We start from the raw sequence: 7,500 nt of genomic DNA, 5'->3' as shown, positions 1-7,500 counted from the left end.
CTGTAGGCCTTTTTTTTTTCTCTCTCTTGTTCTTGCTTCCTTCAATGCTGGTTTTGAGATGTAGGTCAGTAGGCAACAAATACCTACAGCCACACCACAGTGAGCAAGCCCAATCTCGTCAGATCTTGGAAGCTAAGCAGGGTCGGGCCTGGTTAATACTTGGATGGGAGACCACCTGGAAATACCAAGTGCTGTAGGCCTTTTTTTTCTCTCTCTTGTTCTTGCTTCCTTCAATGCTAGTTTTGAGATGTATAAGAGATGTAGGTCAGAAGGCAGCCAATACATACAGCCACATCTCCCTGAACAAGCCCAATCTCGTCTGATCTTGGAAGCTAAGCAGAGCCGGGCCTGGTTAGTACTTGGATGGGAGACCACCTGGAAATACCAGGTGCTGTAGGCCTTTTTTTTCTCTCTCTTGTTCTTGCTTCCTTCAATGCTAGTTTTGAGATGTATAAGAGATGTAGGTCAGAAGGCAGCCAATACATACAGCCACATCTCCCTGAACAAGCCCAATCTCGTCTGATCTTGGAAGCTAAGCAGGGCCGGGCCTGGTTAGTACTTGGATGGGAGACCACCTGGGAATACCAGGTGCTGTAGGCCTTTTTTTTCTCTCTCTCTTGTTCTTGCTTCATTCAATGCTGGTTTTGAGATGTATAAGAGATGTAGGTCTGTAAGCAACAAATACCTACAGCCACACCACTCTGAACAAGCCTGATCTTGCCTGATCTTGGAAGCTAAGCAGGGCTGGGCCTGGTTAGTACTTGGATGGGAGACCACCTGGGAATACCAGGTGCTCTAGGCCTTTTTTTGTCTCTCTCTTGTTCTTGCTTCCTTCAATGCTGGTTTTGAGATGTATAAGAGATGTAGGTCAGTAGACACCCAATACCCACGGCCACAACACCCTGAACAAGCCCAATCTCATCAGATCTTGGAAGCTAAGCAGGGCTGGGCCTGGTTAATACTTGGATGGGAGACCACCTGGGAATACCAGGTCCTGTAGGCCTTTTTTTTTCTCTCTCTTGTTCTTGCTTCCTTCAATGCTGGTTTTGAGATGTATAAGAGATGTAGGTCAGTAGGCAACCAATACCTACAGCCACACAACCCTGAACAAGCCCAATCTCATCTGATCTTGGAAGCTAAGCAGGGCTGCGCCTGGTTAGTACTTGGATGGGAGACCACCTGGGAAAACAAGGTGCTGTAGGCCTTTTTTTATCTCTCTCTTGTTCTTGCTTCCTCCAATGCTGGTTTTGAGATGTATAAGAGATGTAGGTCAGTAGGCAACCAACACCTACAGCCGCACCACCCTGACCAAGCCTAATCTTTTCTGATCTTGGAAGCTAAACAGGGCCAGGCCTGGTTAGTACTTGGATGGGAGACCACCTGGGAATAACAGGTGCCATAGGCCTTTTTTTTACTCTCTCTTGTTCTTGCTTCCTTCAATGCTGGTTTTGAGATTTATAAGAGATGTAGGTCAGTAGGCAGCCAACACCAACAGCCACACCACCCTGAACAAGCCCAATCTCGTCTGATCTTGTAAGCTAAGCAGGGCCGGGCCTGGTTAGTACTTGGATGTGAGGCAACCTGGGAGTTCCAGGTGCTGTAGGCCTTTTTTTTTTCTCTCTCTTGTTCTTGCTTCCTTCAATGCTGGTTTTGAGATGTAGGTCAGTAGGCAACAAATACCTACAGCCACACCACAGTGAGCAAGCCCAATCTTGTCAGATCTTGGAAGCTAAGCAGGGTCGGGCCTGGTTAATACTTGGATGGGAGACCACCTGGAAATACCAGGTGCTGTAGGCCTTTTTTTTTTCTCTCTCTTGTTCTTGCTTCCTTCAATGCTAGTTTTGAGATGTATAAGAGATGTAGGTCAGAAGGCAGCCAATACCTACAGCCACACCACAGTGAGCAAGCCCAATCTCGTCAGATCTTGGAAGCTAAGCAGGGTCGGGCCTGGTTAGTACTTGGATGGGAGACCACCTGGGAATACCAGGTGCCGAAGGCCTTTTTTTGTCTCTCTCTTGTTCTTGCTTCCTTCAATGCTGGTTTTGAGATGTATAAGAGATGTAGGTCAGTAGGAAACCAATACCCACGGCCACAACACCCTGAACAAGCCCAATCTCATCAGATCTTGGAAGCTAAGCAGGGCCGGGCCTGGTTAATACTTGGATGAGAGACCACCTGGGAATGCCAGGTGCTGTAGGCCTTATTTTTCTCTCTCTTGTTCTTGCTTCCTTCAATGCTGGTTTTGAGATGTATAAGAGATGTAGGTCAGGAGGCAACCAACACCTACAGCCGCACCACCCTGACCAAGCCTATTCTTGTCTGATCTTGGAAGCTAAACAGGGCCAGGCCTGGTTAGTACTTGGATGGGAGACCACCTGGGAATACCAGGTGCCATAGGCCTTTTTTTTTCTCTCTCTTGTTCTTGCTTCCTTTAATGCTGGTTTTGAGATGTAGGTCAGTAGGCAACAAATACCTACAGCCACACCACAGTGAGCAAGCCCAATCTCGTCAGATCTTGGAAGCTAAGCAGGGTCGGGCCTGGTTAATACTTGGATGGGAGACCACCTGGAAATACCAGGTGCTGTAGGCCTTTTTTTTCTCTCTCTTGTTCTTGCTTCCTTCAATGCTAGTTTTGAGATGTATAAGAGATGTAGGTCAGAATGCAGCCAATACATGCAGCCAATACATACAGCCACATCTCATTGAACAAGCCCAATCTCGTCTGATCTTGGAAGCTAAGCAGGGCCGGGCCTGGTTAGTACTTGGATGGGAGACCACCTGGGAATACCAGGTGCTGTAGGCCTTTTTTTTCTCTCTCTCTTGTTCTTGCTTCCTTCAATGCTGGTTTTGAGATGTATAAGAGATGTAGGTCTGTAAGCAACAAATACCTACAGCCACACCACTCTGAACAAGCCTGATCTTGGAAGCTAAGCAGGGCTGGGCCTGGTTAGTACTTGGATGGGAGACCACCTGGGAATACCAGGTGCCGTAGGCCTTTTTTTGTCTCTCTCTTGTTCTTGCTTCCTTCAATGCTGGTTTTGAGATGTATAAGAGATGTAGGTCAGTAGACAACCAATACCCACGGCCACAACACCCTGAACAAGCCCAATCTCATCAGATCTTGGAAGCTAAGCAGGGCTGGGCATGGTTAATACTTGGATGGGAGACCACCTGGGAATACCAGGTGCTGTAGGCCTTTTTTTTTCTCTCTCTTGTTCTTGCTTCCTTCAATGCTGGTTTTGAGATGTATAAGAGATGTAGGTCAGTAGGCAACCAATACCTACAGTCACACCACCCTGAACAAGCCCGATCTCATCTGATCTTGGAAGCTAAGCAGGGCTTGGCCTGGTTAGTATTTGAATGGGAGACCACCTGGGAAAACAAGGTGCTGTAGGCCTTTTTTTATCTCTCTCTTGTTCTTGCTTCCTTCAATGCTGGTTTTGAGATGTATAAGAGATGTAGGTCAGTAGGCAACCAACACCTACAGCCGCACCACCCTGACAAAGCCTAATCTTGTCTGATCTTGGAAGCTAAACAGGGCCAGGCCTGGTTAGTACTTGGATGGGAGACCACCTGGGAATAACAGGTGCCATAGGCCTTTTTTTTACTCTCTCTTGTTCTTGCTTCCTTCAATGCTGGTTTTGAGATTTATAAGAGATGTAGGTCAGTAGGCAACCAACACCAACAGCCACACCACCCTGAACAAGCCCAATCTCGTCTGATCTTGTAAGCTAAGCAGGGCCGGGCCTGGTTAGTACTTGGATGTGAGGCAACCTGGGAGTTCCAGGTGCTGTAGGCCTTTTTTTTTTCTCTCTCTTGTTCTTGCTTCCTTCAATGCTGGTTTTGAGATGTAGGTCAGTAGGCAACAAATACCTACAGCCACACCACAGTGAGCAAGCCCAATCTTGTCAGATCTTGGAAGCTAAGCAGGGTCAGGCCTGGTTAATACTTGGATGGGAGACCACCTGGAAATACCAGGTGCTGTAGGCCTTTTTTTTCTCTCTCTTGTTCTTGCTTCCTTCAATGCTAGTTTTGAGATGTATAAGAGATGTAGGTCAGAAGGCAGCCAATACCTACAGCTACAAAACAGTGAGCAAGCCCAATCTCGTCAGATCTTGGAAGCTAAGCAGGGTCGGGCCTGGTTAGTACTTGGATGGGAGACCACCTGGGAATACCAGGTGCCGAAGGCCTTTTTTTGTCTCTCTCTTGTTCTTGCTTCCTTCAATGCTGGTTTTGAGATGTATAAGAGATGTAGGTCAGTCGGCAACCAATACCCACGGCCACAACACCCTGAACAAGCCCAATCTCATCAGATCTTGGAAGCTAAGCAGGGCCGGGCCTGGTTAATACTTGGATGAGAGACCACCTGGGAATACCAGGTGCTGTAGGCCTTTTTTTTCTCTCTCTTGTTCTTGCTTCCTTCAATGCTGGTTTTGAGATGTATAAGAGATGTAGGTCAGTAGGCAACCAATACCTACAGCCACACCACCCTGAACAAGCCCAATCTCATCTGATCTTGGAAGCTAAGCAGGGCTGGGCCTGGTTAGTACTTGGATTGGAGACCACCTGGGAATACAAGGTGCTGTAGGCCTTTTTTTTATCTCTCTCTTGTTCTTGCTTCCTTCAATGCTGGTTTTGAGATGTATAAGAGATGTAGGTCAGGAGGCAACCAACACCTACAGCCGCACCACCCTGACCAAGCCTATTCTTGTCTGATCTTGGAAGCTAAACAGGGCCAGGCCTGGTTAGTACTTGGATGGGAGACCACCTGGGAATACCAGGTGCCATAGGCCTTTTTTTTTCTCTCTCTTGTTCTTGCTTCCTTCAATGCTGGTTTTGAGATGTATAAGAGATGTAGGTCTGTAAGCAACAAATACCTACAGCCACACCACTCTGAACAAGCCTGATCTTGGAAGCTAAGCAGGGCTGGGCCTGGTTCGTACTTGGATGGGAGACCACCTGGGAATACCAGGTGCCATAGGCCTTTTTTTGTCTCTCTCTTGTTCTTGCTTCCTTCAATGCTGGTTTTGAGATGTATAAGAGATGTAGGTCAGTAGACAAGCAATACCCACGGCCACAACACCCTGAACAAGCCCAATCTCATCAGATCTCAGAAGCTAAGCAGGGCTGGGCCTGGTTAATACTTGGATGGGAGACCACCTGGGAATACCAGGTGCTGTAGGCCTTTTTTTTATCTCTCTCTTGTTCTTGCTTCCTTCAATGCTGGTTTTGAGATGTATAAGAGATGTAGGTCAGGAGGCAACCAACACCTACAGCCGCACCACCCTGACCAAGCCTATTCTTGTCTGATCTTGGAAGCTAAACAGGGCCAGGCCTGGTTAGTACTTGGATGGGAGACCACCTGGGAATACCAGGTGCCATAGGCCTTTTTTTTTCTCTCTCTTGTTCTTGCTTCCTTCAATGCTGGTTTTGAGATGTATAAGAGATGTAGGTCTGTAAGCAACAAATACCTACAGCCACACCACTCTGAACAAGCCTGATCTTGGAAGCTAAGCAGGGCTGGGCCTGGTTAGTACTTGGATGGGAGACCACCTGGGAATACCAGGTGCCGTAGGCCTTTTTTTGTCTCTCTCTTATTCTTGCTTCCTTCAATGCTGGTTTTGAGATGTATAAGAGATGTAGGTCAGTAGACAAGCAATACCCACGGCCACAACACCCTGAACAAGCCCAATCTCATCAGATCTCGGAAGCTAAGCAGGGCTGGGCCTGGTTAATACTTGGATGGGAGACCACCTGGGAATACCAGGTGCTGTAGGCCTTTTTTTTTTCTCTCTCTTGTTCTTGCTTCCTTCAATGCTGGTTTTGAGATGTAGGTCAGTAGGCAACAAATACCTACAGCCACACCACAGTGAGCAAGCTCAATCTCGTCAGATCTTGGAAGCTAAGCAGAGTCGGGCCTGGTTAGTACTTGGATGGGAGACCACCTGGGAATACCAGGTGCCGAAGGCCTTTTTTTGTCTCTCTCTTGTTCTTGCTTCCTTCAATGCTGGTTTTGAGATGTATAAGAGATGTAGGTCAGTAGGCAACCAATACCCACGGCCACAACACCCTGAACAAGCCCAATCTCATCAGATCTTGGAAGCTAAGCAGGGCCGGGCCTGGTTAATACTTGGATGAGAGACCACCTGGGAATGCCAGGTGCTGTAGGCCTTATTTTTCTCTCTCTTGTTCTTGCTTCCTTCAATGCTGGTTTTGAGATGTATAAGAGATGTAGGTCAGGAGGCAACCAACACCTACAGCCGCACCACCCTGACCAAGCCTATTCTTGTCTGATCTTGGAAGCTAAACAGGGCCAGGCCTGGTTAGTACTTGGATGGGAGACCACCTGGGAATACCAGGTGCCATAGGCCTTTTTTTTTCTCTCTCTTGTTCTTGCTTCCTTTAATGCTGGTTTTGAGATGTAGGTCAGTAGGCAACAAATACCTACAGCCACACCACAGTGAGCAAGCCCAATCTCGTCAGATCTTGGAAGCTAAGCAGGGTCGGGCCTGGTTAATACTTGGATGGAAGACCACCTGGAAATACCAGGTGCTGTAGGCCTTTTTTTTCTCTCTCTTGTTCTTGCTTCCTTCAATGCTAGTTTTGAGATGTATAAGAGATGTAGGTCAGAATGCAGCCAATACCCACGGCCACAAAACCCTGAACAAGCCCAATCTCATCAGATCTTGGAAGCTAAGCAGGGCTGGGCATGGTTAATACTTGGATGGGAGACCACCTGGGAATACCAGGTGCTGTAGGCCTTTTTTTTCTCTCTCTTGTTCTTGCTTCCTTCAATGCTGGTTTTGAGATGTATAAGAGATGTAGGTCAGTAGGCAACCAATACCTACAGCCACACCACCCTGACCAAGCCCGATCTCATCTGATCTTGGAAGCTAAGCAGGGCTTTGCCTGGTTAGTACTTGGATGGGAGACCACCTGGGAAAACAAGGTGCTGTAGGCCTTTTTTTATCTCTCTCTTGTTCTTGCTTCCTTCAATGCTGGTTTTGAGATGTATAAGAGATGTAGGTCAGTAGGCAACCAACACCTACAGCCGCACCACCCTGACAAAGCCTAATCTTGTCTGATCTTGGAAGCTAAACAGGGCCAGGCCTGGTTAGTACTTGGATGGGAGACCACCTGGGAATAACAGGTGCCTTAGGCCTTTTTTTTACTCTCTCTTGTTCTTGCTTCCTTCAATGCTGGTTTTGAGATTTATAAGAGATGTAGTTCAGTAGGCAACCAACACCAACAGCCACACCACCCTGAACAAGCCCAATCTCGTCTGATCTTGTAAGCTAAGCAGGGCCGGGCCTGGTTAGTACTTGGATGTGAGGCAACCTGGGAGTTCCAGGTGCTGTAGGCCTTTTTTTTTTCTCTCTCTCTTGTTCTTGCTTCCTTCAATGCTGGTTTTGAGATGTAGGTCAGTAGGCAAAAAATACCTACAGCCACACCACAGTGAGCAAGCCCAATCTTGTCAGATCTTGGAAGCTAAGCAGGGTC

The 7,500-nt window shown here is 47.5% G+C and overlaps 1 non-coding gene and 37 pseudogenes across 1 annotated transcript; all 38 read left to right on the top strand.

Annotated features, from left to right (window-relative positions):
• The window catches only part of LOC142145119 (5S ribosomal RNA), a 119-nt pseudogene extending 110 nt beyond the window's left edge, over positions 1 to 9 (top strand).
• Positions 10 to 81: 72 nt separating this feature from the next.
• LOC142146277 (5S ribosomal RNA) lies at positions 82 to 200 on the top strand (annotated as a pseudogene).
• Positions 201 to 281: 81 nt separating this feature from the next.
• On the top strand, positions 282 to 400 carry LOC142145560 (5S ribosomal RNA; annotated as a pseudogene).
• Positions 401 to 481: 81 nt separating this feature from the next.
• On the top strand, positions 482 to 600 carry LOC142147700 (5S ribosomal RNA). Its single transcript, XR_012690810.1, has one exon. It is a non-coding gene; the product is annotated as a 5S ribosomal RNA (ribosomal RNA).
• An 83-nt stretch (positions 601 to 683) lies between these two features.
• On the top strand, positions 684 to 802 carry LOC142145950 (5S ribosomal RNA; annotated as a pseudogene).
• An 82-nt stretch (positions 803 to 884) lies between these two features.
• LOC142145630 (5S ribosomal RNA) lies at positions 885 to 1,003 on the top strand (annotated as a pseudogene).
• An 82-nt stretch (positions 1,004 to 1,085) lies between these two features.
• On the top strand, positions 1,086 to 1,204 carry LOC142145620 (5S ribosomal RNA; annotated as a pseudogene).
• An 82-nt stretch (positions 1,205 to 1,286) lies between these two features.
• LOC142146746 (5S ribosomal RNA) lies at positions 1,287 to 1,405 on the top strand (annotated as a pseudogene).
• An 82-nt stretch (positions 1,406 to 1,487) lies between these two features.
• Positions 1,488 to 1,606, top strand: LOC142146426 (5S ribosomal RNA; annotated as a pseudogene).
• Positions 1,607 to 1,678: 72 nt separating this feature from the next.
• On the top strand, positions 1,679 to 1,797 carry LOC142146235 (5S ribosomal RNA; annotated as a pseudogene).
• Positions 1,798 to 1,880: 83 nt separating this feature from the next.
• On the top strand, positions 1,881 to 1,999 carry LOC142145800 (5S ribosomal RNA; annotated as a pseudogene).
• An 82-nt stretch (positions 2,000 to 2,081) lies between these two features.
• Positions 2,082 to 2,200, top strand: LOC142145909 (5S ribosomal RNA; annotated as a pseudogene).
• An 81-nt stretch (positions 2,201 to 2,281) lies between these two features.
• On the top strand, positions 2,282 to 2,400 carry LOC142146771 (5S ribosomal RNA; annotated as a pseudogene).
• A 71-nt stretch (positions 2,401 to 2,471) lies between these two features.
• Positions 2,472 to 2,590, top strand: LOC142145801 (5S ribosomal RNA; annotated as a pseudogene).
• Positions 2,591 to 2,684: 94 nt separating this feature from the next.
• Positions 2,685 to 2,803, top strand: LOC142145341 (5S ribosomal RNA; annotated as a pseudogene).
• Positions 2,804 to 2,886: 83 nt separating this feature from the next.
• On the top strand, positions 2,887 to 2,995 carry LOC142146459 (5S ribosomal RNA; annotated as a pseudogene).
• Positions 2,996 to 3,077: 82 nt separating this feature from the next.
• LOC142145579 (5S ribosomal RNA) lies at positions 3,078 to 3,196 on the top strand (annotated as a pseudogene).
• Positions 3,197 to 3,278: 82 nt separating this feature from the next.
• Positions 3,279 to 3,397, top strand: LOC142145708 (5S ribosomal RNA; annotated as a pseudogene).
• An 82-nt stretch (positions 3,398 to 3,479) lies between these two features.
• On the top strand, positions 3,480 to 3,598 carry LOC142146612 (5S ribosomal RNA; annotated as a pseudogene).
• An 82-nt stretch (positions 3,599 to 3,680) lies between these two features.
• LOC142146425 (5S ribosomal RNA) lies at positions 3,681 to 3,799 on the top strand (annotated as a pseudogene).
• Positions 3,800 to 3,871: 72 nt separating this feature from the next.
• On the top strand, positions 3,872 to 3,990 carry LOC142146559 (5S ribosomal RNA; annotated as a pseudogene).
• Positions 3,991 to 4,071: 81 nt separating this feature from the next.
• On the top strand, positions 4,072 to 4,190 carry LOC142146786 (5S ribosomal RNA; annotated as a pseudogene).
• Positions 4,191 to 4,272: 82 nt separating this feature from the next.
• On the top strand, positions 4,273 to 4,391 carry LOC142145716 (5S ribosomal RNA; annotated as a pseudogene).
• An 81-nt stretch (positions 4,392 to 4,472) lies between these two features.
• Positions 4,473 to 4,591, top strand: LOC142147909 (5S ribosomal RNA; annotated as a pseudogene).
• An 83-nt stretch (positions 4,592 to 4,674) lies between these two features.
• On the top strand, positions 4,675 to 4,793 carry LOC142146770 (5S ribosomal RNA; annotated as a pseudogene).
• Positions 4,794 to 5,066: 273 nt separating this feature from the next.
• Positions 5,067 to 5,185, top strand: LOC142145874 (5S ribosomal RNA; annotated as a pseudogene).
• Positions 5,186 to 5,268: 83 nt separating this feature from the next.
• Positions 5,269 to 5,387, top strand: LOC142146768 (5S ribosomal RNA; annotated as a pseudogene).
• Positions 5,388 to 5,469: 82 nt separating this feature from the next.
• On the top strand, positions 5,470 to 5,578 carry LOC142146458 (5S ribosomal RNA; annotated as a pseudogene).
• An 82-nt stretch (positions 5,579 to 5,660) lies between these two features.
• LOC142145390 (5S ribosomal RNA) lies at positions 5,661 to 5,779 on the top strand (annotated as a pseudogene).
• Positions 5,780 to 5,851: 72 nt separating this feature from the next.
• Positions 5,852 to 5,970, top strand: LOC142146019 (5S ribosomal RNA; annotated as a pseudogene).
• Positions 5,971 to 6,052: 82 nt separating this feature from the next.
• On the top strand, positions 6,053 to 6,171 carry LOC142145908 (5S ribosomal RNA; annotated as a pseudogene).
• An 81-nt stretch (positions 6,172 to 6,252) lies between these two features.
• LOC142146767 (5S ribosomal RNA) lies at positions 6,253 to 6,371 on the top strand (annotated as a pseudogene).
• Positions 6,372 to 6,442: 71 nt separating this feature from the next.
• Positions 6,443 to 6,561, top strand: LOC142146120 (5S ribosomal RNA; annotated as a pseudogene).
• An 81-nt stretch (positions 6,562 to 6,642) lies between these two features.
• On the top strand, positions 6,643 to 6,761 carry LOC142146206 (5S ribosomal RNA; annotated as a pseudogene).
• An 81-nt stretch (positions 6,762 to 6,842) lies between these two features.
• LOC142145882 (5S ribosomal RNA) lies at positions 6,843 to 6,961 on the top strand (annotated as a pseudogene).
• An 82-nt stretch (positions 6,962 to 7,043) lies between these two features.
• Positions 7,044 to 7,162, top strand: LOC142146704 (5S ribosomal RNA; annotated as a pseudogene).
• An 82-nt stretch (positions 7,163 to 7,244) lies between these two features.
• LOC142146424 (5S ribosomal RNA) lies at positions 7,245 to 7,363 on the top strand (annotated as a pseudogene).
• A 74-nt stretch (positions 7,364 to 7,437) lies between these two features.
• LOC142146677 (5S ribosomal RNA) overlaps positions 7,438 to 7,500 on the top strand; it is a 119-nt pseudogene continuing 56 nt past the window's right edge.

The sequence above is a fragment of the Mixophyes fleayi genome, chromosome 3 (genome assembly GCF_038048845.1).
Source record: "Mixophyes fleayi isolate aMixFle1 chromosome 3, aMixFle1.hap1, whole genome shotgun sequence".
Taxonomy (NCBI): Eukaryota; Metazoa; Chordata; class Amphibia; order Anura; family Limnodynastidae; genus Mixophyes; species Mixophyes fleayi.
Note: the sequence above shows the minus strand (reverse complement) of the source record. Positions and strands in the feature narration are given on the sequence as shown.